Below are 26,925 nucleotides of genomic sequence, written 5' to 3'. Positions count from 1 at the left end.
TTCTCCCCAGGATGCTCCTTCTGGAGAACTTGATTTTCTCCAGCTGCCACTTAAGCACAGGTCTGTGGAAAGCAGTAATGAATAATCGATGTGCTTTAAGCACATGGCTCCCCAGAGGGAAGGCATCCCTGGGGGCTCTCTCCCCACTCTCTCTTTACCTCTCCTCACTCATTCTCTGCTCTGTTCTGAGCTCTAGGCCTGTCCTGAGGATGGCACAGCCAGGGAGCTTGCCTTCTGGATTCTGGTTAGGAATCCAGTGGGAGTGAGTGAGAGAGATGCCCATGGTGGAGGAGAGAGGCAAGAAAGGTCCTTCAGTTAGTTTATGGCTCCTGCCCTGGCTAGCACAGTAGCTCCATGGCCACAGCTGCTTTGGGTGGTGCCTCTTCACAGTCCCGGTTCTCAAGAGCTCAGAGAATACCCTCCACTCTTTCTGGAGTTTTCAGGGGTAGTAAGAGGTCTGAGGCTGGTTTTCTGATTTTGGAACTGGTCCCTGGGTTTGCCTAACCCACTCACACTCTGTAAACAGTCCTACCACTGAAGTCTCCTAAACCACATGACTAATTATTTCTATTTGGGGTCAGGATTCCACCTGAATGACAATATGTGGGAAGCCTGTCACAGGAGCACAGGAGAATTTCAGGTATCCGATGAATCTTACTGCCTCCCTGGGTGACTTCATAAGATCTGCTTTTCCCCACTTACTGCAAAGCCTTCTGGATTTCCATGTTTTTATAGATCTCACTCTGTGCTCCCCACGGAGAAGGTTCTGGAATGGGAGCTGGCAGAGTCAATAGCAATGGCCTCAAAGTCAATCTCTGGATGGAGAAGGACATTTTAAAAGTGGGGTGGAGGTAGGGGTGGCTGGTGAGATGGCTGAGTGGTTAAGAGCGCCTACAGCTCTTCCAAAGGTCCTGAGTTCAAATCCCAGCAACCACATGGTAGTTCACAACCATCTGTAACGAAATCTGATGCTCTCTTCTGGAGTGTCTGAAGACAGCTACAGTGTACTTACACATAATAAATAAATAAATAAATATTTTTTTAAAGTGGGGTGAGGGCACAGTAGACTACTCTACCACCCCTGCTGTCCTCTCTGACTTCAATGTCCTTCATGGTCCTGCTGTCTTGAATGTGAGCTATATGATGACTCCATATGCTTGCTTCCTCTGGCACCCTGCACAGAATGTCTGTTCACAGCTGGGTCTTGATCACAGTGCCTGGCACACAGTAGGTAACTTGGTCAATGATGAGGGGACAAACAGACTGGATTTCATGCCTGTGGCTTTGATTATGCTCTGTCTAGGCCTTGACTCTGAGAGGCCATCCATGAAGAATGACAACATATGATAAGAAGATACAGATGGCTTTCATGGGATCTCATGATGAGAGTAGAGGGTAGTGGCAAAAAGGGCCCATGGGGAAAAAACTAGTATTTAAGTGGGTGTATATAAATGAAGCTTGGAAATAGATGGTCATGTCTTTAAAACAAAAAAGCTAGGATTGAAATATACCCAGTGCTAACTTTGCTGTATAAGCATCATTCCAAAAGCACAGTCTCACACCTCTGCCCTGATGTGATGAGACAGTGGCCTTGGTACATAGTTCTTTACAAGAAGGAAATGGTGATGAGAGCAAGGTAGGCAGGAGGGGGAAGGGAGAGTGGGAGATAGAAGTATTCTACAGGAATGAGTCACACAAGATCATCACATCTCAGTAGAGAAACCACTGTCTGATGGTAACTGTGTACATTTGCAAGCATTTGAGCTGAGCTTGGAGAAAGGTGTGTGAGGAGCACGCTTCATGAGGAGGTTGTCATAATCAAGGCAAACACAAATGACTTCCATTGGAACAGACGCTTGGGGGCTGAGGGTGTAGCACATGTAAGCATCCGGCATATGTTAGCAGGCAAATCCATCCTTTAAACTCCCTTTTGCACTATTGATGGGCTCTAAGGGTCCTGGAATGCCAGACACCTGAATTCTGAGAATGATGGAGACAGAGCCTGTTTATTACCCTTCCAGTCACTGCATTCCAGTGCCCAGGTACTCACTGAACAAAATGAATGCAAAACACTTTGATTTTGCATCCAGGCCAATGGGACTCCATATATTACAGATGGGCACAGTCCCACAATGGAGTTGAGGAAGTCATTTGCAATCAAACACATCCAGGTTTAAGTCTGAGAATGCATTACTCCAGTTATATTGCATTGCCTCTCGGATCCTTGCCTTTCAACGGATCATTTCCCTGTCTGGAGGAGAGATTCCAGAACTAATTCATGCAGGGTGGATTCAGTGAACTGGGTAAATCTTTTAGCCAGCACATACTAGGAAGGTCCAGGGTCACAGTCGTCATGCTCACTAGCATAATAATTTGCACAATGGATGGTTCCAAACATTGGCACCTTCCTGAGAAGAGAGGGACACAGCCACATCACCAGCTTGGAAGGGGAGGACTCAGTTTTCCAGGGACATATGTTGATGAGATAACCTACTTTTTGCAAGCAAAATGTGTCTGCAGAAACATTACTCTGACTTGTTGTTTCAATCACTTCCATATCTCCCTATGCTATGACTCCCCCCATTAAGAAAGCAGGAGTCTCATCATCAAGTTTCTAGAATCAATAAGAGAAAGAGGTACTAGCCTGCCCTTAGGCTCATTCACTTCTAAGCACCAAGGATAGCAACCTGGCCATAGCTAGCAGGATGGCAGACAATAATGAGGGACTTCAGCTGCCCTGTGCATCTCATTACCCACACAAAGCTCTGCTTTCCAGAACTCTCAGTTGGACCTGATTCCTGCTCTGTGGTTTGCCTGCTCCTCTGTAACTTTCCTCCTCCTGATGGAACAAGAGTCATCAAGGGGTGACTTGTCTTGCTGGTCACCTCCTGCTGTCTGATTCCTACCTAGTTAGGTTTCTGTTGCTAGGATAAAATCAGGACCAAAAGCAACTTGGGGAGGAAAAGGTTTACCTTACTTATACTTCCATATCATAGTCATAATCGAAAGAGGCCAAGGCAGGAACCAAGAGCCAAACCCGAAGCCAGGACCATGAAGAAGCACTGCTGACTGGCTTGTTCCCCCATTGCATCTCATATATTTTGCTTTCTAGTACACCTCAAGACCACCGACCAAGGAGTGGCAGCATCCACAATGGGCTGGGCCTTCCCACATCAATCACTGATTAAGAAAATATTTCACAGGCCAATCTGGTGGAAGCATTTTCTCAATTGATTTTCTCTTCCCAAATAATTCTAGACTATGTCAAATTAACACAAAACTAGCCAGTATTCATGCCCACAGACCAGTCTCATGGAAGCAGTTCCTCACATAAGAGTCCCTCTTCCCAGGTGACTCTAGGTTGTATCAAGCTGATAAAAACTAACTGTATTGGGGGTTTGGGCAAAAGATGTCTGGGGGGTGAGGGGGTGGAGTAAAGAAACTGTTCACATGACATGACATAACTACCATGCTGCATGGCATTGTTAAGGGGAAAGTCTTGTTGTAGATGTAAGAAAGAAAAACTAGCCAGAGGTATTTGGAAAAGTTCAGAGCAGACAAAGAGATAGGCTGAACATGTCCAGCAGGCTGGAAGTGCCAGGGCTATCTTCCAGAGGAGAAAAACCAGAGATAGAGAATAGAGAGAGCAAAGTGAAAAATAGGTGATGGAGGGCTTGCCATTTTAAAGAGAATAAATGGTATCTGAGAGGAGGGAAGCCTAGGGAGATGAGAAAGGCTAGGATACTAGAGTAAACTGTGAAATGTATAAATACTTGTGATGGGAGAGAGGGGAGGAGAAATGGAAGCCAGTATGTGCTTTGATATGCAGCTACAAATTTATCTCAATGGAACTAATATGTCTCTTTTGTCAGAGATAAGGAAGATGGGTATCAGGTTCACAGGTTCCTGAGGAATGTTGGTTTTATCAAACTACCAGAAATATTCCTTCAGTTCAGGTTGAGCTCATTTCTGGATATATGGATTGCCTTTTGGAGTTTGGGAATTGGAGTTTTCTTTGGATCTAACACTAACCGGCACAGGTATCATGATAATCAGGACACTGCCTGATTCCAAACATCAGTACTATCCCAGCCCAGGCAGGCTAACCCTAAGAATATCTGTCAAAAGCTATTCAGACTGAGCACTCTGTTTTGTGAACTTTCTATGGAGAGAGGATTAATCACTTATTTACCCCAGGCAGAGAACAAACAACAGAACAAAAAAAAAAAGACTCCAACAGAATCTAACTTGGTAAACCAATATGTTTAACTAAAGTTACTTACAGGAGTATAGGCAACTTACAAAGCTATACCACTTCCTTAACAACTGTTAATTGTGTATATATCTGGGTGGTTGAGGATGGAAACTTATAAGACCCTCTACCTAGCAACCATTAACTCTCTATAAATGCTTAGAGAGGGGCAGGCTTGCCGCAGACTAGCCTCAGTTGCCCCCCCCCCCTTAATCCGCAGGAGAAATCAGGGTCCTGGTACAGGTGGGCAGGAGTTGGCAAAAGGGTGACAAACAGGCGCAAACACAAGGGAGTGTTGTATCTGAATGTAATTTGTCAAAGTGAGCATCAGTCTTATATATTACAGAAAACAAAGAAGTTAAGTGATACATTAAGGCCATCCAAGGTACACTGAAGTTATCTGATGCAAAATTACTTTTACAACAAAACAGATGAATGCATACTAAAAGCTAACAGGAACCAACTGGGATAAAATCAATGTTAACAACTGGGATCAAAAGCAGCCCCACCTAAGGTCAGCTTAATCTTAGAAGCCAGGGGCAAGGGCTTCACGCCCTTGTCATAGTTCTAATTCTAGTCTTTTGTTACACCCACCACCAGTGGTCCCTTAGTAAATACCTGATTATGCTGTTCTCCTGGGCCTAGTGAAAAACATGCACCAGGGGAATTCCATTCTGCTAACCCTTACTCCAGTTCCTCCTAAAACCACAACCCACCTTCTTCCTAGGCCATTGTAAATTCCTCTGTATGGGAGTGAGTTGGCTATTGTTCTAACTATTTAGTATGTAGACTAGCCCTGAGATTTCTAGCTCTATTCAAGTAAATTGTAATGCCTGATTACTTTCACTGTCTCTACTAGAGGTAAATTTGAGTGTTACTTAGTTAGGGTTTTACTGCTGTGAACAGGCACCATGACCAAGGCAAGTCTTATAAAAAAACCACATTTACTTACATACAGCCGACTAATGCGGGGACAAGTTTGGAGCGTTCGTTTTTTACAGGATGCCATGGTTCCAGGAGACTAAGTTTCCGTGAACTTTTGCCTCAGGACTGCGTCCAAGCTTTTGGGGCTGTCATGCGAGTCACTACTGGAGTGGGTGTGGTACAGGCTTTTGTGACTTCCTCCCACCATGTCAGAAAGTTAATAAGTCAAATTTTGTGCAGGACTACTGTAGGTCATTGCAGCTACAAGAAGACAATGACCACATCATTCCCAGAGTACACCTGTTAGATGCTGATGGCCAGCCTTGTAGGTCACCCAAATATTAGGTTGCTATTCTCACTGTGGCTTCCAAAGAGTATCCTGGAGATCTTTCCATGACATCTTTGTCTACACCAGACTTACCACCATGAAAGCAAGGACATGTGTCCTTCCTGCACTGAGATTCTTGGTGACAGGACCCTGTCTTTGTTAAACACATGGCTGCAGTACTTTGTATAGACTGATTTTTGGTTTCAGTGACTGGTTTCCACTGAATGTCCTGGTTTCAGGTCTGTGCCATCTGTGACAGGAAGACCAAGGACTTAAGGTCACTATTAAGTGAGCTGGCACTGGAACCCAAGTGACAGTAGGGTGCCAACAGAAGCATAAATATGTATCTAGGCTATGAATCATGGTTAGTAACTGATGGCCAGGGCAAGATTTTCGATATTTGTGTGCTTCACTTTCCTTATCTATAGAAGTGAAAGCATAAAAATATCTTCCCTTAAGGTACTTGGAAAGATTCTCTTAAATAATCCCAGAAGATCTTGGGAAATTCCTGGATGTGGGTATGTTTAGAAAAAAAATATCAGAATACAGAATGCTTTGTCTCTCTCTCTCTCTCTCACACACACACACAGGGATATTAATCGATACTCAGAAATGCCAATAAGGGTTATGTAAGGTAATGGCTAATATTATTATGAATAACTCTTTAAAATAGTTTGATTATGTGCATATGTGCATGGGTTCGTATTCATGAGTGCAGCGCCTACCAAGGCTAGGAACTGGAGTTATGTCTTAGAGTCTCCTGAAGGTCGGAGGACTACTATAGCTTGTTCAGACTCAAGTATGAAACACGAGTCCTCCAGCATGCTGAAGTAATACTGTCACACTCTCTGCTAAAAAAAAAAAAAAGTGAAAATTACACATTTTCACCAGGTATAGTGAATGGTACATGGTTGTAATTCCAGGAGGTGGGGAGGAAGATGTCAAGTTAGAGGCCAGCCTGGACAAGTTAGTGATAGCTTGTCCCCAAAAAGAAAAATAGGAAAAATTTTGGAGCCTATAGAGCCCAAAGTGGTGTATAGTAAAAAGACCAACAAACTATGTTGGAGCCCATTAGGGGAGAGTAAGGAAGGGTAGGGAAAGAGAAAGTGAGGAACCAAGTCATCCAAGCCCTCCACGGAGATCATCTACCCTCTAGTTTCCTGCCTTCTTCACAGTTACATGCTCCTTGAGGTCTTCGAGAAATGTCAGGATGACAGAAGCTGACCTGCTGCTTCTTCCTTCTACATAGGATCCACCAATGCCAAGAGACTGAGCTTCAAGCTCACTCAAGCCTTGTGGCGTTTATGCAGGCTATTTTCATGTTAATAAATAATTTCAGTTGGCTATTCTTGGTTGTTAACTTGACTACATCTGAAATGAACTAAAGTCAAAAATTGGAGGGCACACTTGTGAGGTATTTTTGCTTAATTTGAAGTAGGTAGCTCCACTTCTAATCTGGATTTTTTGAGATAGAAAGACATACACCTTTAATTTGGATCTCATAGTAGAAAGACACGCCTTTGATCTGGGTCAAACCTACTGGAAGCCTATATAAGGTCATAGAAGAAGGAGGCTTTTGCTCTTTGCTTGCTTACCCTCGGCTTGCTAACAAGTCTCTTCCTTCGTTGGCGTTAGAGCCTACATTTTCAGGTTTCCAGCAAATAAAGACCAGCTGAGCCATCCAATCTTGTAGACTGAGCAACTGCTGGATTCTTGTTCTTTCCGTTCATAGCCATCATTGTTGGATTGATTGGACTACAGCTTGTAAGTTGTTCTAATAAACTCCATAGATAGATAGATAGATAGATAGATAGATAGATAGATAGATAGATAGATAGATAGATAGATACTGATTCTATAAATTTTGTTACTTAAGAGAACTCAGACTAACACACACTGAAATAAAAACTTCTCCCAACCCAGGCCTCTTCCATCACAACAGCAATGCCCATCTCAAGAAAGAAGGAAGAAAGTAGATATTTCTCATTAGGAGTTTTCTCAATTCTCCAGTCTCTATTCTTTCACTTATTTTTGTTGATTTGAGGCAGAGTTTTGGTATGCAGCCCAAGGTGAACTTGAAGTCCTCCAGCCTTAGCTACCTGAGGTCTTGGATGAGAGGTATGTGCAACCACATTGACCTAGCCCTACCATCTCTGTGTCTCTTGGTGTCTTGAGATGTAGAATAAGGATCTAGTCCCTGTATAACTATTCTACAGATACATCCTACTGCTCAGAGCAATCCTGAAATCCATGCATCCCATAGCTTGAATAGAACAACCTTCTCTGATATCTGCCCTGAGAGAGGCCAGCAAGTAGTCCTTCCTTAGCTCTGGACCTGCTGGCTAAGCCTGGCTGGGCCTCTGTAGCCTGAGTTTTAGCTGATGGTTTTTATTTTTTCCTCTGTAATCCTCTACCTCTATACCCATGAGTGGGAAGAATAATAGTAAACAAGTTATGGGGTTTATGTGAGAATTAAATGGGGCAACGGAACCAAAGTCCCTAGGGACAAGTACACAATATGTTGTCTTCCAATGGTAATGTTTTTATTTTATAGAGATTGGGTCTTATGTAGCCCAGGCTGGTCTTAAACTAGCTACATAGTTGAAGCTGGTCTTGAACTCTTGATCACTCTGCTTCTATATTCCAAAATCTAGAATTATAGATGTGTGTCAACATATGAATTTCCCCTGAGCTGCAGCTGTAGCTCAGCAGTAGAGTGCTTATCTTGTGTGCCCCAAGAACAGAAAATGTGGAAAGTAATTTCCTCACTTAGATCCATGACATGCACGGTAGTAAGAAGGTAAGAGAGGGCTGGCAGGGTGGCCCAGCTGTGAAAGTACCTTCCTCTAAGCCTGGTCCTGTGTTCAATTTCTAGATCCACATGTTGGTAGAAGAGAACCAGTTCCCTCAAGTTGTTCTCTGGTCTCTGCATATACACCATGACAAATGTGTATCTACCCACCCAACACACATTTTTTAAACTAAGGAAATAGCAATTTGTGAGATTGGTAATGGTCATAAGAAAGACTTGGATGGGATACATTTAGATTCTTTTTATTCATCATTATTATTGTTATTTTCATTATGTGAGCCAATGAGTTTATTGGAGCTATAGAAGCAGGGGAATCCCAAAACAGCTGCACCAGCATCAAGTCCCATCCCATAATGGATGATGTAATGAAAGCCACATCATAGAATTTCCCCAACTGTCCTCTTCCCTAAATGTTCTAGCATCTCCAGAGGTCACATGCAGCTGGAGGGGGCAGGAGATGAATTTTATCCTTGTTAAGTCTGATTCTCCAAGGACTATAAAGCAGCTGAGACAGAAGTCAGACCTTTATTCCTCAGACTGTGCCATATGGCATATCCATCTGGTAAAGCTAAGCATTCTATAATCTGATAATAAAACACCAACCTGGATCTGGAGATGCAGTTCAGTTCATGGAGTATTTGCCAAGCATGGATGAAGCCCTGAGTCTAGATTATGATGGTCAATGTGTTATTGGGAGGTGGGGCATGAGGGGAATGGGGGTATGGTGTGGGATTGGCAAGGCACAGGGACTATGACACACAACATGGACTTTTGTTAACCTTTGGTCAGGGCTAAAAATAGAGGACACTGTAGAAGTAACATCATTTTCTATTATTGCTTCTGTTCACAACAGGTTTCTAATATGACTGTTTTCCCTCTTCTTTCCTTACTTTTAAACTTTGTTTGCATGTATGTGTGTGTGTGCATACATGCATACACACTTACTTTTGAGGCAAGGTACAATGGTGGATCTATTTTTTAAAGTTCTATTTTATTTTCAATGACATGTGCATATGAGTGTCAGTACCTGAAGATACCAGGGGTATTAGATTACCCTGGAACTAGAATTATAAGTAATTGTGAACCTTCTGGTGTGGATACTGGGAAGAGAGCAGTGTGCATTCTTAACTAGTGAGCTAAGTCAGTGATGGTGTTGTGGGAATCGTTCTGGACTAACTCTCTGACAACAATGAGAGTGGAAGAGAGATGTCGCTGGGTGGACTGAAGCTGAAGCTCCTGAGAGGCTTCCATCTTTACGTCCTGTAACAGCAAGTGAGCATTTACAGAAGCATGCCAGCAGCCAGCAGGTTGTTAAGGGCAATGACCATTGTTTAGCTATTTCTCCAGGTCATTCTGTTTCAGGCAGCAAGTGAAGTCATGCTTGGCAAATCAGCAGTACAAGCAGTGTTTTAAGTAAATCACTAAATAAAATCAATATCTAATAATTCGTCTTCTCTACTTCAATAGTTAAGCTTAATTGTGAACTTGAGGCAATCTAGAATCACCTGGGAAATGGACCCTCCCTGGACATGCCTGTGGGATTTATCTTGATTAGGTTAATTGAGGTGAGAGACTGCCCACTGTGTGCAGAACTATTCCCTAGGCTGGTGTCTTGGACCATATAGAAAGAGACAAGCGCAAGTATTGTCATTCTCTGACAGTGGATGTGATGTGACAGCTGCTTCAGCCTCTGGCTGTCTTGACCTCCCTGCCATGATGGGTTCATCCTTGAATTGGGAGCTAAAGTAAATCCTTTCTCCTTTAAGTTGCTTTTACCATGGTATTTTATTCTTACAACAGGAAAACAAATAAGATGCAAGTTTCTCATTTTCCAGGTGCTCACCAGGTGGGTCAGGTGGCTGGCTAGAAAACTCCCAGCAATCCTCCTGTCTCTGCTCCCTAGTCCTGGAGTTTAGTGTTTACCATGCTCAAAATTTTACATGGGCTCAGGAGACTGAACTCAGGTCCACATGTTTCCAAGGCAAACACTTTACCAATTTTTATTTGTCTATTTCTATTTTGTTTTTTATATGTATGTACCTAATTTTAAATACTGAAAATACACAGGTGTGGGGGAAATAACCAGGGCTGGCTACTGTAAATTGTTCAAGGTAACCGGGAAAATTCCTGGAAGCCCTTTTCACCCATAGTCTTTGTGTCTTTGCTCCAAATCTAATTTGCTCCTCTCCCTGGATGTTCCAGTTCCAGACAACACCCAGATCTCCCCACTCTAGTTTCTGTTTCTTCTTCTTCTTCTTCTTCTTCTTCTTCTTCTTCTTCTTCTTCTTCTTCTTCTTCTTCTTCTTCTTCTTCTTCTTCTTCTTCCTCTTCCTCTTCCTCTTCCTCTTCTTCTTCTTCTTCTCTCTCTCCTAGAGCAGAATTGTGGAATTGTAATGTTAACCTTTGACAAGAGACAAATAACATAGCTAAAATGCAGAGGTGGTCATCCCAGGATAGCTGGATAGAAGCAGAAGTCCCTGGGATTAGCTCCCAGCCATCAGAGGCACCTCTCCTGGCCGCTAATATTCTTGTCTGTTCATTTGTTGGTTTTGTCTTTTGAGATGGGCCCAAGTCATCAGGAGCATGTCATTGAGGTCTCAAAGGGCCTGAGATCAGCAGTGCTTGCTCTTACCTCAGAACCATGTGACTATTGCAGTTCTTTACAGGTAAGTTGGTAATCCAATCTGGAATTGTCTATGTGCCAGGTGATGCACTAGGTACTAGAAACTGGTTGGAGGAGACAGGCAGGTTGTCAGTGACTGTCATAGGAACAAAATCAGAAAAACCTCAGGGAAACCACTCTAGGAACACAAGGGGAAAGTGCTCTATTATCTTTTTTATTCTTTAAAAAAATTACCATTTCCCATTTTAAATTTTTAAAAGAATCAACACCAAATAACAGGTCTCCCCCAAATGTCCCGATCTCCATGGTTTGGATCCTGGGCTGCCCTTCTGTTAGGGGCAGACCCTCTTTCTACATCTACTCTAGCTCTTCATCCACTGATTTCAGAGGCACCAACCTCCCAGACAGGCATCTAACCACTAACCATGGCTCTGTTCAGGGTGAGTGGGCATCTACAGATTAGGGGAGACTCTGAGTAGTACATCACTCAGTCAAAGGAAAACCAAAAGACAAAACTCAGCAGATCTGGGTCCATTAGGAACAGCAGGAATAAACAGTATGAGAGGTGGAGACCATGTCTGGGAAGGTCTCTAAGCTTCATCCTCACAGCTAAGTCCAATACTTCTGTGGTCATGAGAGAGGCTATGGCTAGGGTAAGGGCAGGGGCAATGTCAAAAAGGACATGGTGACTTCCACTTCTACCAAGTATGGGGCTCTGTCATGCCCCACATCCATTCAGTAGGTACATCTGAGGCCACTCCCTAGCATATGACCTAGGACTATTCTTCTCACACAGACAAAAGATCCCAGATGTTAACCAGAAAATGGAGATTAAAGAGAACTGTAAGACTGGATTGAGTCTTCTGTACATCAAAGAGAGAAACAAGTTACTTGACACCATGAAGAAAGACTTGGGAAATGCAAAGCATTCTCAGAAGAAATTGATCTTCTCTCAAGCAAGCAGAGAAGCCATTCTAGACCAACACAGACAGGTGGCCCAACAACCAATGCAGTAGTCACTCTTGGATGATGGGGACAACCTAAGACAATGAAAGTGGGCTGGAGGAAGACAAGACAGACCATCCACACTGCATCTCTTCTCTTTCCACAGCACTGCCATCCAGATCAATGCTGATCCCACGGGAGGCTGGAGGTTTGTCAGTTTCTAATTAACAAAGAAACTCTTGGTGGAAGGCCCAGAATTTCTCAGTAAGTGGCCAATTTTATCTCATTAACTTCTGTTATTTGACTCAAAAGCTTCTGTTTGAGAGTTGAGGTGCAAGAATACCCAACTGGTAATCCTGTCCCTAAAGTTTAAACAGCAGACTTCACTTTGCAGTGTTATTTTATAGGTACATCATATTGAAGAGACGCCATGTCTCTTCAGAGGGCAGCTTTTCCTTTCCACCTGAGTCTGCCTTCTGCTGAGAAGAACCCATGTCCCTGTGGGGTTAGCAAAGTATGAACTGTTACTCCACTTTGTACGTAGACTTTATAAAATAAAAAATTTAAGTATATATATTATATATATTATATATTTTACTTCATAACTACATTTTTGCAAATATACCAAATAAAAATATAAAATTTAGAAGACTAACATCCACAATGATGTTAAATTGTCTGCAAAGAGAGAGAAATGTCTCAGTGGTTGAATGTACTTACTTGTTTTGCAGAGGGCTCAAGTTTGATTCCAAGAATCCATAAAGTAGGTCATACCTGCCTGTAACTTCAGCTCTAAATCTGCTGGCTCTGAAGGATCTGGTGCCTTCTTCTTTCCTCCGTGGATCCTGAATGCACATAGTGCACATAAACACACACAAGAAAATATATACATGTAAGTAAAGTAAGTAAATAATCTTTAAAAAGAAATGGATACTGTACTGGCTGGTTTTTGTGTCAACTTAAGACAAGCTAGAGTCATCACAATGGAAGGATCCTCAGTTAAAGAAATACCTCCATGAGATGCAGCTGTAAGGTTCAATTAATGATCAATGAGGAAGGGCCCAGCCTGTTGTGGGTGGTGTCATCCCTGTGCTGATGGTCTTGAGTTCTTTAAGAAGGTAGGCTGAGCAAGCCATGAGAAGTCAGCCATGAAGAGCAAGCCAACAAGCATCACCCTCCATAGCTTCTGGATGAGCTTCTGCTTCCAGATTCCTGCCCTGCTTGAGTTCCTATCCTGACTTTCTTTAGTGATGAACAGTGATGTGGAAATGTAAGCCTAATACACTTTCTTCTCCAACTTACCTTTTGATCATGGTGTTTTGTTGAAGCAATAGAAACCCTAAGACAGATACCTACAGTGCCAACAGAATTGAATTTATTTCTTTCAGCAGCAAGGAAGGAGGCTGCTTAGAATGGGCCATGCTTGGGCACCACGCACATATAATTAATTGAGTTGTGTGAGTCAGTTTAAGTTGAGACATCAGTTGGGGTTGGAGGAGCTGATCGAGATAGACTAAACTCTTGATATAATAGATAAAGATTGGTGACAAGGGTGTGAGTAAACACTAAGGGTAAATAGTTTCTTAATAAATATAGGTGAGTGGTCTGTTGGGAGACAGAGGCTTTATACAGGGAGTGTGGTTAAATGATAAGTCAAAGTTCAGATAGAAGCTTGGGAGATGGCTCAATCAGTAAAATGCGTGTTATATGAACATGAGGACCTGGGTTTGGTACCCAAGTAAAAAGCCCAGTATAATGGTATTGCATCTGCTGTTTCAGGGCTGGAGAGAGACATCAAGCTCCCTGAAGTTTACTGGCCAGCTGGCCCAACTGTATGGGTGAGCTTCTGTTTCAAGGACAGACCTTATTTCAAAAAATAGTGTGGTGATCTGGCCTCCACAAGCATATGCACACACAAGTAAATCAATCAATCAATCAATCAATCAATCAATAAGAAAAAGTAAATCCAAGCTCACAAAACAATAATAAAGTTATCTGCTAATCCATTTTCCTGGGCAGCAATTTCTTCCACAGTAGAGGAGTAATTTGAATGTAGCTAGTACCAGTACTTGATCCTATTCAGGTGTGGGGCTGCAGGTGCTTTGCCCCTCAGAGAGCAGTAACTGCCCACAGCCCATCTATGGGAAGCTGAGTCGGCTGAACTTAATCTCTGGCTCTTGCCTCATATTCCAAAGCCAGATTAGTCTGATGGGAACATTTTCTAACTGAGAATCTCTCTTCTCAGATGACTCTAACTTGTGTCAGGTTGACATAAAACTAACCAACATGCTATGTTAGATTGAACGTTGTGGTTGTCTCTATCAAATTCAGGTATACTTGGGCCATATATGGAAATGGGTTTTTGTATTTGTAATTAGTTAAGATGAAGTAATAGTGCATTATCACAGGCTCTAAACCTCAATCTGGTGTCTATACAAAGCCATGTGAGCACACAGAGGCACCCCTACAAAGGAGATGACTTGTACTGATGGAGGCAGTAACTAGAGTGATGGACCTATGATATGAATACTTGTGTTGCCAGATACTACCAGAAGGGAGAAAGAAAAACAGGAAGATACTCATCACCGCTTTTTAAAATAACATAAGAAACCTTGACTGTGAATTTGTAAGCTTTGAAACTGAAGGACAGAGGATCCTTCCAGTTTCCATCTGCTCCTGGAGCTGACCCTGTGCTACAGCTCTCCGTACCCAGGTCCCACCATGAGAGAGCTGGTCTCCCAAGAGTGCTGACACACCTGTGAGTACAGGTGAGACCACCACTTCTGCTCAAATTCCTGGCCCAAGAGGCACCCACCCAGAGCCATCAGGACACAGGAACCAAGGGACAGCAGGGAACAGGATCCTTCTGGTTTCTGTCTGTGCCTGGAGCTGACCCTGTGCCACAGCTCTCCATACCAAACCCCACTGGGAAAGACCTGGTCTCCCAGGAGTGCTGCCACACAGGCTTACAGGAGGGATAAGCCACAGTCAGAGAGAGCAAGACCAACTAACACCAGAGATAACCAGATGGCAAGAGGCAAGGGCAAGGACATAAGCAACAGAATCCAAAGCTACTTGGCATCATCAGAACCCAGTTCTCCCACCACAGCAAGCTCTGGTTACCCCAACACACAAGAAAAGCAAGATGATGATTTAAAATCCCATCTCATGCCACGGACTACCACAGTCAGGTATGGGGGTTTCTGAGTAGAGGGTTCTTGAAGGCTAGGTGGATAAGAATTTGGTTGTGGCAAACAGAAAATGAAAGAACTTAGTGGGGAAACTCCCACTCATATCCCGAGTCGGAGTGCACCCAAAGAAATACAAGAGACCATCTTGATGCAAACACACGAGGTAGTTTAATGATGGAGCTCCAGGCCGACACATATCTCACACAGGAGATAGCGGATTGTCGGCCACGTGGCTCAAAAGCTAGGGGTTTTTATAGAAGAGGGTCTGGGGCTGGGGGAGGAATTGGCACGGTTTCATATGATTGGTTCATTTAAACATCAGCAGACTGTACGTGCAGATTGAGGTAACAGCAGAGCATCTGGTTAACATTTAACCCATGTCAGAAGGGTGGGAGATAGGGAGGTGCCGGGCCAGTCCAGACAGGTCATTCTCTTTATCTTTATGGCCAAGCAGCCTCAGGAATGTCTTAACAATGGGCCTGCCCAGGCATGTCCTGGCCTGTTCTGTTATGTTCTCAGCCCCAGGTTTCAAAGCTCACAAACAACTCTTTGGGCTATTTGACATAAATTACATGAATCACAGGTCTCAAGTTTTATTTTCTTTCAAAACAAACGCAGAAGCAGTTTGAATCTGAGTGTATTTTACAGCTCTCAATCAAGGATTTTTATATATAAACAACTATTACAGCTCTGAGAAGATGTTTTCAATGAAGCAGTTGTGGATAGGACAGATATTACCATAGTCATTTGGCACAGTAAAGCACAAAATCATTCCAAGCTAGTGGCACACTTCCAAGAACAGGTTAGTAAATTGTTATGGTCAGTTTTTATTTAAAATCTAGTACCTGATCTTTTTGTAAATCTTCAAAACATAAATTTAAACTATTTTAATTCTTTCTTATTTAAAGCTTTTTAAAACAATACAACAAAGCCCACCTCTGATGATACATGTGAAGCCATATGAAATTTTATTGTTGGGGAAGTTTTTATCTATCAATACTATCTTGTAAATTATTTTTAAACTTGTTTCCCCGGAGATAAGATCATGGCATGGCTAGTGCCCCCATCTCAAGCTATGGTCTCATACCCATTATTTTCACTAAAGATTTTAGCCTAGGCCATCAGGAACATCTTGTAAGTAAGAAAAGGAATAAAAGAAGATAAAACAGATAAATTTCCATGAAAACTATGGCTCAATATTTTTTCTCCTGCCAAGAGTTCCACAACTGGTTCCAGGAGGCCTCCTTCCTTTGAAGTTTTCTCCTCAGTCTGTGGAACTTGTCACACAGAATCTACTGGGGTTGGTGTGGCAATAGAGGACTTTAAGAAGGACATAATTAACTCCCTTAAAGAAATACAGGAAAACACAGGTAAACAGCTAGAAGCCCTTAAAGAGGAAACACAAAATTCCCTTAAAGAATTACAGGAAAACACAACCAAATAGGTGAAGGAATTGAACAAAACCATCCAGGATCTAAAAATGGAAATAGAAACAATAGAGAAATCACAAAAGGAGACAACCCTGGAGTTAGAAAACCTAGGAAAGAGATCAGGAGTCATAGATGCAAGCGTCACCAACAGAATGCAAGAGATAGAAGAGAGAATCTCAGGTGCAGAAGATTCCATAGAAAACACTGACACAACAGTCAGAAAATGCAAAATGCAAAAAGCTCCTAACCCAAAACATCCAGGAAATCCAGGACACAATGAGAAGACCAAACCTAAGGATAATAGGTATAGAAGAGAGCAAAGATTCCCAACTTAAAGGGCCAGTAAATATCTTCAACAAAATTATAGAAGGAAACTTCCCTAATCTAAAAAAAGAGATGCCCATAAACACACAAGAAGCCCACAGGACTCCAAATAGATTGGACCAGAAAAGAAATTCCTCTCATCACATAATAATCAAAACAAGAAATGCACAAGAAAAAGAAAGAATATTAAAAGCAGTAAGGGAAAAACGTCAAGTAACATATAGAGGCAGACCTATCAGAATTACACCAGACTTCTCACCAGAGACTATGAAAGGCAGAAGATCCTGGGCAGAGGTTATACAGACCCTAAGAGAACACAAATGCCAGTGCAGGTTACTATATACCTATAGCTGCCCGCAGTTACACAAGCAGGATTCCCGAAAGGAAGGCTGGAGTTGTATGGGAGACAGCTCAATAAATAATGAGCCAAGACAAAGTTTTCTGATCAAGGCCAATGTTTACTCAAGAGTCTGAGCTTATGGGGGGAGGGACCCATCCCCCACCACACCAGGATCTCAATTCATCAGGAGTGTCAGGAGAGCAGGTTCAGCCTCTCAGCAGGTACTGGTGTCTCCGAGGAAACCCGCAGATGTGGCAGAACAATAGACCTTATCTAGGTTGGAAGACTCCACCCTAGGTGGGCTAGCTGACAGTGGCAGAACAGGTCTGAGCCAGCCTGCTCAAGGCTGGGGGAATCTACATATACCCAGCAAAACTCTCAATTACCATACATGAAGAAACTAAGATATTCCATGTCAAAACCAAATCCACACAATATTTTCCACAAATCCAGCCCTACTAAGGACAATAGATGGAAAACACCAGCACAAGGAGGGAAACTACACCCTAGAAAAAGCAAGAAAGTAATCATCTTTCAACAAACCCAAAAAGAAGGTAGCCACATAAACATAATTCCACCTCTAACAACAAAAATAACAGGAAGCAACAACCACTATTCCTTAATATCTCTTAACATCAATGGACTCAATTCCCTAATAAAAAGGCATAGACTAACAGACTGGATACTTAAACAGGACCCAGCATTTTGCTGCATACAGGAAACACACCTCAGTGACAAAGACAGACACTACCTCAGAGTAAAAGGCCGGAAAACAATTTTCCAAGCAAGTGGTCCCAATAAACAAGCTGGAGTAGAAATTCTAAAATCGAATAAAATCAACTTTCAACCAAAAGTTATCAAAAAAGATAAGGAAGGACACTTCATACTCATCAAAGGAAAAATATACCAAGATGAACTCTCAATTCTGAACATCTATGCTCCAAATGCAAGGAGAGCGTGGAATACCCACAATACAACTCACAAACCACATGAAGCTCAAGAGGAAGGAAGACCGAAGAGTGGATACTTCAGTCCTACTTAGAAGGGGAAATAAAATAATCAAGGGACGTAGAGGGTAGAAGGGACTTGGGAGGAAGAGAAGAGTGGGAGGGGAAAAGAAGGGAAGAATCAGGTATGGGAGGAAATGGAGGAGATGTACAGAGGGTCAGGAAATTGAACAGAGGTGTGTATCAATGGGGAATGGTGAACTGGGGGTAACAACCAGAAAATCCCAGATGCCAGGAAAGCAAGATCCCATGGGGATGACATTAACTGAAATACCCCACAGAGGGAAGGGAGAACCTGTGGAGACCATATCCAGAGGTTAGGCATGGCCCCCTAGATGAGGAATAGTGCCACCCACCCATCTCCAGAATTTTAACCCAGAATTGCTCCTGTATAAAGGAAATACAGGGACAAAGAGTGGAACAGAGACTGGAGGAAAGGCCATCCAGAGACTGCTCCACCTGGGGATCCATCCCACATGCAGACACCAAACCCAGACACTATTGCTGATGCCAAGAAATGCCTGCTAACAGGAGACAGCTGTCTCCTAAGAGGCTATGCCAGATCCTGCCCAATACACTTGGGGATGCTTGCAGCCAGCCATCAGACTGAACACAAGGACCCCAATGGAGGAGTTATGGGAAGGACTGAAGTAGCTGAAGGGGCCTTACCTGGCATCAATGGGAGGGGAGGCCCTTGGTCCTGTGAAGGCTTGATGCCCCAGTGTAGAGGAATGCTAGGGCAGTGAGGTGGGAGTGGGTGGGTGGGTGGGTGGGTAGGGAAGCACCCTCATAGAAGCAGGGTAAGGGGGAATGGGATAGGGGGATTGCAGAAGGCCTCCTGGTCTCTTGGTTTTCCCCTCCCACCTCTCTTCTCATGGTCCAGCTTAAGATCAAGTTTACTCTGGATTCTTCGGGAAGACTCAGGCCCTGGCTATGTGCTCCCTCAAAATCTACAATAAACCTTCTCCACCATCTCTTAGAGCAGGCATAGCCTTCTTTTTATTTCTTTTTTCATTCAATAACCAAAAGCCCCGCATGCTGGGTGTGGACCCTTTCAGTTTAGCAGGCTTGTCTGGCCTGATCTGTCCTTGCTAAGCCCCTGTCTTAGTCAGGGTTTCTATTCCTGCACAAACATCATGACCAAGAAGCAAGTTGAGGAGAAAAGGGTTTATTCAGCTTACACTTTCCACATTGCTGTTCATCACCAAGGAAGTCAGAACTGGAATTCAAGCAGGTCAGGAAGCAGGAGCTGATGCAGAGGCCATGGAGGGATGTTCTTTATTGGCTTGCTTCCCCTGGCTTGCTCAGCCTGCTCTCTTATAGAACCAAGACTACCAGCCCAGAGATGTCACCACCCACAAGGGGACCTCCCCACTTGATCACTAATTGAGAAAATGCCTTATAGCTGAATCTTGTAGAGGCATTTCCCCAACTGAAGCTCCTTTCTCTGTGATAACTCCAGCCTGTGTCAAGCTGACACAAAACTAGCCAGTACAACCCCCATTTTCATCCCTTTTGGAATGGGATTGTTTACTCTGTGCCATTGTATACAAGATGTAGATAACTTGTGTTTGTTTTGTTTTACAAAGGCTCACAGCTAAGCATTTGTTTTGAGCCTCAGAAGAATCCCTGGACCTTGGAACAATGTTAGAACTGTAAGTGCAGGCACTTTTGAGGTTGGACTGAAAGTATTTGCATTATCAGATGCTCGTGAGTTTATGGGGCCAGGAGTGCATTGTTGTGGTTTAGATGTGAAATGTTCCCACAGACTCTAGGTTTCCAGCTTGTGGTAATGATTGAGGAGGTTATAGAACCTTTATGAGGTGGACTTAGCTGAAGGAAATGGGCCATTAGAGTGGTGGTGACAGAGGAGTGAGATTTTATAGCTTTACCTTATATTCTGTTTTTTTTTTTTTTTTTTTTATCCATCCAGAGGTGAGCAAGCTCCTGCTGCCATAGCTGTGAGCCTATCCTGCGCCATACTTTCCTTGTCTGATAGACAGTATTCACTCTCTCAAACTATGAGCCAAAATGAACTATTTCTGCTTAAAATAACAATGATGATGACGACGACATGACAATGACAATTCTCAGCAGGATACAAATCACATAAGACTATGCACAGACCTGCCAAGGTCTAGGTAAGAATAGGGACTCTAAGGACATTGACTTCGTGTGTGTGTGTGTGTGTGTGTGTGTGTGTGTGTGTGTGTGTGTGTGTAAAATTAGGAATACTTGCTAGGCATAGTGGGTCACACCTGCAATCAAATTTCAGGAGCCTGAGGCAGGAGGATCATGAGTTTAAAGCCATCCCAGGCTATATATTGAATTCCAGGGTAGCCAGGATGCTTAGTAAACACTGTCAAACCCAGAACCAAAGCCAAAGTTGACCCTTTGAAGTTTCAGCTCCATGAGCTTTGACAGGAGTATATGACTGAGTGAGCATCCCCACAAACAAAATTCATAACAGTTTCCTCACCTAAAAAACAATTCTCAGGGGACTCTTAGCACAGTTCCAGTGGTGTAATTTAAGCTCCACTCTGTGTGTCCTGTTTCCAGTCAAGACCACTTTCCCCAGAGTTGGAAGGATGATTTCCCTGCTCTGCCTCCTTAGAGCTGCAGTTGAAAGAGCCAGGTTGCTAATGTTGACTCTCTTGTTCCTCCTGAGACCAATTTTCTGGACCTGAACAGCACCCACAGCCAATACCTCCTACAGCCATCGAAGCAACTTCTGTGAGAGGAAGAAAATCACCTGCTTCTCAGAGCAGCCACAAGCACTCTCCCTGCCAGATGTTCCAAGCACCTGAGAAACAAGTTCATTGATCTGGAATCCCAGGATTCTCTTCCAATTAGGGTCTCATCATCCCAGTTGCTGCCCACACATTAGACAATCGGAATAGGCTTCTGAGGGCAGACAAGCCCTCTCTCAGCAGCAGCAACAAGCCTTTAGCAACTGTGTGACTCCTTCCTAAAGCAGGTGATGCCATGGTAGGCAGTGCATTTCCACCTTCAGGTCAATGTAGGGAGTGGGAGGGGGCTCCCAAACCTCTTTCCTGAGACAGGAACTGGCAGTATAGGGAGGGGCCTTCCACATCTTACCTTTCAGGCTAGCAAGGAAAAACTGTCAGCTGTGGTCTGGTGGCCTATGGGCTTCAGCATCTCCTCTCCTAGCATGTACCTCATCTTACTCTGCCTCCGTTTCAATGGCAGTGAAGAGACCTGGTGACAAGCTAAGTGGCAAGAACACAGTGCACAGGGAGCGGTGCATGTGTGGGTGTGCATTTAACAAAATGTTCTCTTGTGAGGAGACCTTGCAAGAAAATGGAGTATTGGGGGGAGGGCAGTGCTTAGGGCCAATTGTGAAGTCAATGAAACTTCTAGCTCAAACATTTCTGCCTCTGCTAATCCCACTTGAAGTAAAGCCTCTAGACAGTTTACATGTCTGCTTGCTCTCTGTTCCCAAGACTGTAAGGATCAGCAGTTCTTAGAATGATCATAATCAGGCATTCCTACACAAACACACTAGCATGCAAATACACAAATGCCTACATGCATCAGAACTGTGGGCCTTCAGAGGAACAGAAGCTACTAACTCCACTCTTTCACTAACTTCAACCATGGTGTAAGCCTATCTGGAAACTCTGGCAGACTCCTGGACTGTGAAGTCCAGAAAACCACATTCCTCTCAGATGACACCTGCATGAGGGTACCTAACTTCTGAGTTAGAAAATCCTTGTTAAAAGCAAACACTGAACTCTGTGTCCAGAGCCATGAGAAAGCCTCTGTAGGAAGGCAAAGGATGTTGGACAACACACAGCCATCAGTTTCAGTTATATCAGTGGGCTTTGGGGTGTAAGGGGATCTCTTCTACCTGGTACACGATTCTGGGTGGATTTGATAAGGGCTCAGAGATAAAGTCAAGACTCTGTACTAGTTTGTTTGCACAGAAAAGGTATGCTGGAGAAGCCCTTTGCTGCCAGTGAGGACTGACCAGATTTGGGATATGCAGTCATTACTAGGCAGCAAGACCATGAGTATCATCAGATCAGTCAAGATCAGATCAAGCAGGCATATAAAAACAACAAAGCAGAAGCATGATGAATACATACCAGTAGTCCTAGCACATGGTGAATACATACATACCTGTAGTCCTAACACTTGGCAGGCAGAGGCATGAGATCAGCATGGTGAGTACATACCTGTAGTCTTAGCACATGGTGAATACATACATACCTGTAGTCCTAGCACATGGTGAATACATACCTGTAGTCCTAGCACATGGTGAATACATACCTGTAGTCCTAGCACATGGTGAATACATACATACCTGTAGTCCTAGTATTTGGCAGGCAGAGAGAGGCCTGAGATCAGACATTCAAGGTCATCCTTGGTTCATGGTCAGTTTGAGTCCCAGCCTGGGATACGTGAAACACTGCCTCAAAAAACAAAAACAAAAACCCCAAAACAACATCAACAACACACCAAGCAGAAAATATAATTAAGGTAGTTGGGTTCCAGCAGAGAAAGTCAAAGAGAATATAGAGGGAACAGAGTTCCCAATCACTTCTCTTGACTACCCAGTCAGTTCTCCTCTCAAGCCCAGGTACCCAGGAAATCCATACTTCCTCAGGCTGTTCTGTCCGACTCAGTCCTTGCCACCATGTTCAGTCTATTACTTTTCAGACACCACACTTGCCGTAATCTTGGGTGGTTTCTCCTTGGGATGGAATATATAAAATTTCTCCACCACCACCCCCCCTCTTCACTCTGCTAGGTTTTCTTAGCTTCAGGTAGCTCAAAATCTTCAGAAAGAACTCTAAGAGATGGGTCGGTTGGCAGAAACTGCAGCCACGGTCATGGTCAACCAGTAGCTCCTCCCTGTGAATGTGTTGGTCTCTCCTCTTCCTTGTCCACACACAATATGCTGCAGCTGGGTTTTTCTAGCCCATGAGACCCAGCATGTGTGTCTCTTTCCAGCTCAGTCCATCTCCTTTCCACAGATTCACTCCACATGTCAGATTTCTTCCTTCCTTCCTTCCTTCCTTCCTTCCTTCCTTCCTTCCTTCCTTCCTTCCTTCATTTCTTTTTCTTTCTTTCTTTCTTTCTTTCTTTCTTTCTTTCTTTCTTTCTTTCTTTCTTTCTTTCTTTCTTTCTTTTCTTTCTGTGATGTCCCTGGGCCCTCGAAGTGGGGTGACATACAAAACACAGTTCTCATTACAAAGGGGATTAAGACATAATTTATTCAAATAGAGTGACCATGGCTTGAGAACACAGACTTGGGTTGCCAAGAATAATGTGTTTCAATATAGAAAGTCTTTCATGAACTTTTTAATATAGATGGGGGGAGGGGAATCCAGTCATAAACCAGGACATCTTTCAAATACATTGGTGAAAACATCAGGGAGGCAGGCTATAGTAAAATGAGAAACATCTCTGCAATAGGTCTTAGGTGCTGTCTGCTGATATTCTTTTGGTTGCTGGAAGCTAGGCTGTCTATTAATACGGCCCAGAAGGTTTCACCTGATAATCCTGAGGTCAGACATAAAAGTGGGCAGTGAATGATGACTAAGGGAGTAAAGATGGTCCAAGATCATTTGGCTCTAGATCTGCAACATTCCAAATCTCTATCATTACAAAGTTTTAATCAGTTAACTGGCCTTGTACAGCTTTTAATTTGGGTGTTAAAATCTTTAATGTAGGTGTGACTCCCTCCACCTATCCCCCTACAGAACCTCAGTTTATAAGACATCTTGCAAGTTCTGCCCTCTCGGCAGGCCAGGCTAGTCACCCCAATTAACAACTAGCCAGCTTCATAAGGATGAATAATGCCATCCTACACTCACTAGCTAACCTGCTTGCTGGCTATGGACACCTGAGCAAAGCAGGTCAGAGCCACCAAACCACTCAGCTGCTCTGGACTAGGGAATGTAAAAAAAAAAAAAAAAAAAAATGTAGGTGTTTTATGTTGCTAAGTATTGAGATAATTCTTATGCAGCAAAAGCTGACACAACAGCATCTTTGTGGTCTATGGTCACTATCCATTTCTTTTCTCAAGTGCACATGATAAATGGAATTGCACCTCTCCTTTGAGACTTAACTGAAATATACCTGCTTCTATAACTCTATGATTTTATAATACCTGCTTCTCAGAGTCACATACTGGAGCCCAACCCTTCTTCCCACAATGCTTTGTTTCTTAATTTCTATTTATTATTCATTGCTTTGCCCTGAATGTATTTTCTCTTAAGGCTTCAGTGAGGAGGGAGACTGGGTCTTGACCATCACTGTAGTCTCTCAAGTGCCTAAGAAGCAGCACCTCTGAGGTTCTCACACTTTAATGAGTAGAAAGCTTACTTGGGTAGCTGGCTCTTTGTGTTGATTCTCAGCCCATCATGGGAGACTCTGATTTATTAATTCTGGTGTAGAATTAATTAATTCTGGTGTAGAATCCCAGAAAAGAAATATGTAACAAGTGGTCTAGGAGACCTAGCTGCAGCTGATATAGGACATGGCTGAAAAAATAAGCCTGAGGAGATGCTGCGCTCCCATGAGTTCGGTGACTTGTTCAAGGTCATACAGTCAGAATGTGACAAAGCCAGCCTGAAACCCCTTTCCAGACAGCCCTGCAGGTACTCTGAAAACATGCAAGCCACATTTTGAATCTCTAGACTCTACACTAGTAAAACCCATGGCTTGCAAGTGACTTCAGGATTGTGTGCATGTACACATGTAGAACAGCTACTTACTAGAGAGTGTCCCAGCAGATGGCCCGTTCTTCTCTGTTGCACTAGGAAGTGTTGGGCTGATGGCCAGATGTGGCTGCATTGCTAAAGAAGAACCAACCTGAGTAGAGCAAGATCAAGACCCACATCTGCCTTCCCCACTCTCCAGCTCCCTAACAAGGTAGCTAGCATCAACAAGAGGTCTCTATGGAATAAAGGGGCACTCCAGGGAGAACCAAGAAATGCTGCTTATTCAGAACTTGCTATAGATGTGAGTCAGCAACAACTATCTATATCTGACATAAACTCAAAGACAAGCAGAGTGGGAAGGCTGGCCAGTAGGAAATAGCTTCATACAGCCTCTGATTAGGGGTTGTGGACATGAAGCAAACAGAACAGGCTATCTAAAAGCAGGGTGCCCCACATGATTGAGAGTTCATATTTGGTTTTCTTTTTTAAAAATCAGTCCTAAGTTGAAAGGGGACACAAATGAGAGGCAGTTACTGATTAAATATCCACTCTGTCGGACTGATTTATAGGTGTTGGGCTATGAATTGTAGACTGTGGGCCAGTGGGGGAGGCAGGGGAGAGACTCTTATCTATGTACTTGCATGTAGAGGCCAGAGGTCAACTTCTGGTGTCACAATGCAGGAGACTTGACAGCCCCAAGGCTCTATCTGTGTCTGCCTCCCCAGCACTGGGGATAGAAGTGGGAGCCACCTCTCGTTGATTTTTTTTTTTAACCTGGATTCTAGGGGAGTGAGCTCAGATCCTCAGGTCTGTGAAGCAAATACTACCAACTGAGCTAGCTTGCCAGCCCCAAGCCCCTCTTTTTATATGCAGCCTAGCCATTATCTGTTCACATCTTAATCTTTCAAAGAGAATTCGATTCCCTGCACATTTCTCCTTGGCTAGCCAGCCCATTTCTTACTTCTCTCAAACGAACCTGATGTCGCAGTTTCTGTACGATCTGAAATATGGCCCCTCCTCCCCCCACCTCCAGCTCTCAGCATCTAGAAGAGAGGACTGGAGAAGCTCCTGACGTGCTGCCTGTCTATGGGGACTCTGGAATGGAACTTTTCTACCGTTTAATGTACCAATCCATCATCAAACTGCAGAGGGAGATCCGCCTCTGAATCATCAGGAACCCATGTCACCCTCACCCCACCCCCTACTTCTGCAGAGCTGTTTAGTCATCAGCACATGATAAATGGAATCCTGCCTCTCCCTCGAGGCTTAACTAAAAGCTGCTTCTATTGCTTCTCCGAGTTCCATGCTGGAGCCCACCCTTTCTTCCCACAATGCTGTGTTCCATTGCTTTGCCTTGGTCACTTTCCATTCCTTTTCTCAAGTACACATGAGAAACTTGAACTTTAAGTTTCACCCAGGGACCTCCTGATGCTGTGAGATGAAGAAATTTCCAGAGTGTTCAGTTTCCCATTTCTTTACATGGGTAATCCTCCATGTTGTCCATGCAGAGGAGGCCTAGAGTCACCCTTCAGCTGCCCACTCATTACCACATTCAGTCTCTACCAAGTCCTATTAATTCTACTTCCAGGATCTCTCTTGATTTGGTCCAGTTCCCAGTTCTGTCATTCCTGCCTGAATCCTAACGTATGCTGGCAGCACCTCACACCTGCCCTTGCCAATGCTCAAACAAGCCAATGTACCTTTAAACTCTTTAAAATAAGAATGGCAGAGATAGGCCAGGTACAGTGGCCACATCTGCTATCGCAGGGTTTGGGAAGCAGAGACAAGGGCTCAGTAGTTCAAAGTCGTCCTCCGCTATACAATGGATTTAAGGTCAGCCTGGGCTGCAGGAGATCCTGTCATAAAAACAAAAACAAGCCAGGCGGCGGGGGCGCACACCTTTGATCCCAGCACTCGGGAGGCAGAGGCAGGCAGATTTCTGAGTTCGAGGCCAGCCTGGTCTACAGAGTGAGTTCCAGGACAGCCAGGGCTACACAGATAAACCCTGTCAGAAAAGAAAAAAAAAAAAAAAAAAAAAAAGGAAAGGAAAGAAAGAA

The sequence above is a fragment of the Mus musculus genome, chromosome 9 (assembly GCF_000001635.26).
Source record: "Mus musculus strain C57BL/6J chromosome 9, GRCm38.p6 C57BL/6J".
In the NCBI taxonomy this organism is placed as follows: Eukaryota; Metazoa; Chordata; class Mammalia; order Rodentia; family Muridae; genus Mus; species Mus musculus.
This window is presented reverse-complemented; position numbering follows the sequence as displayed.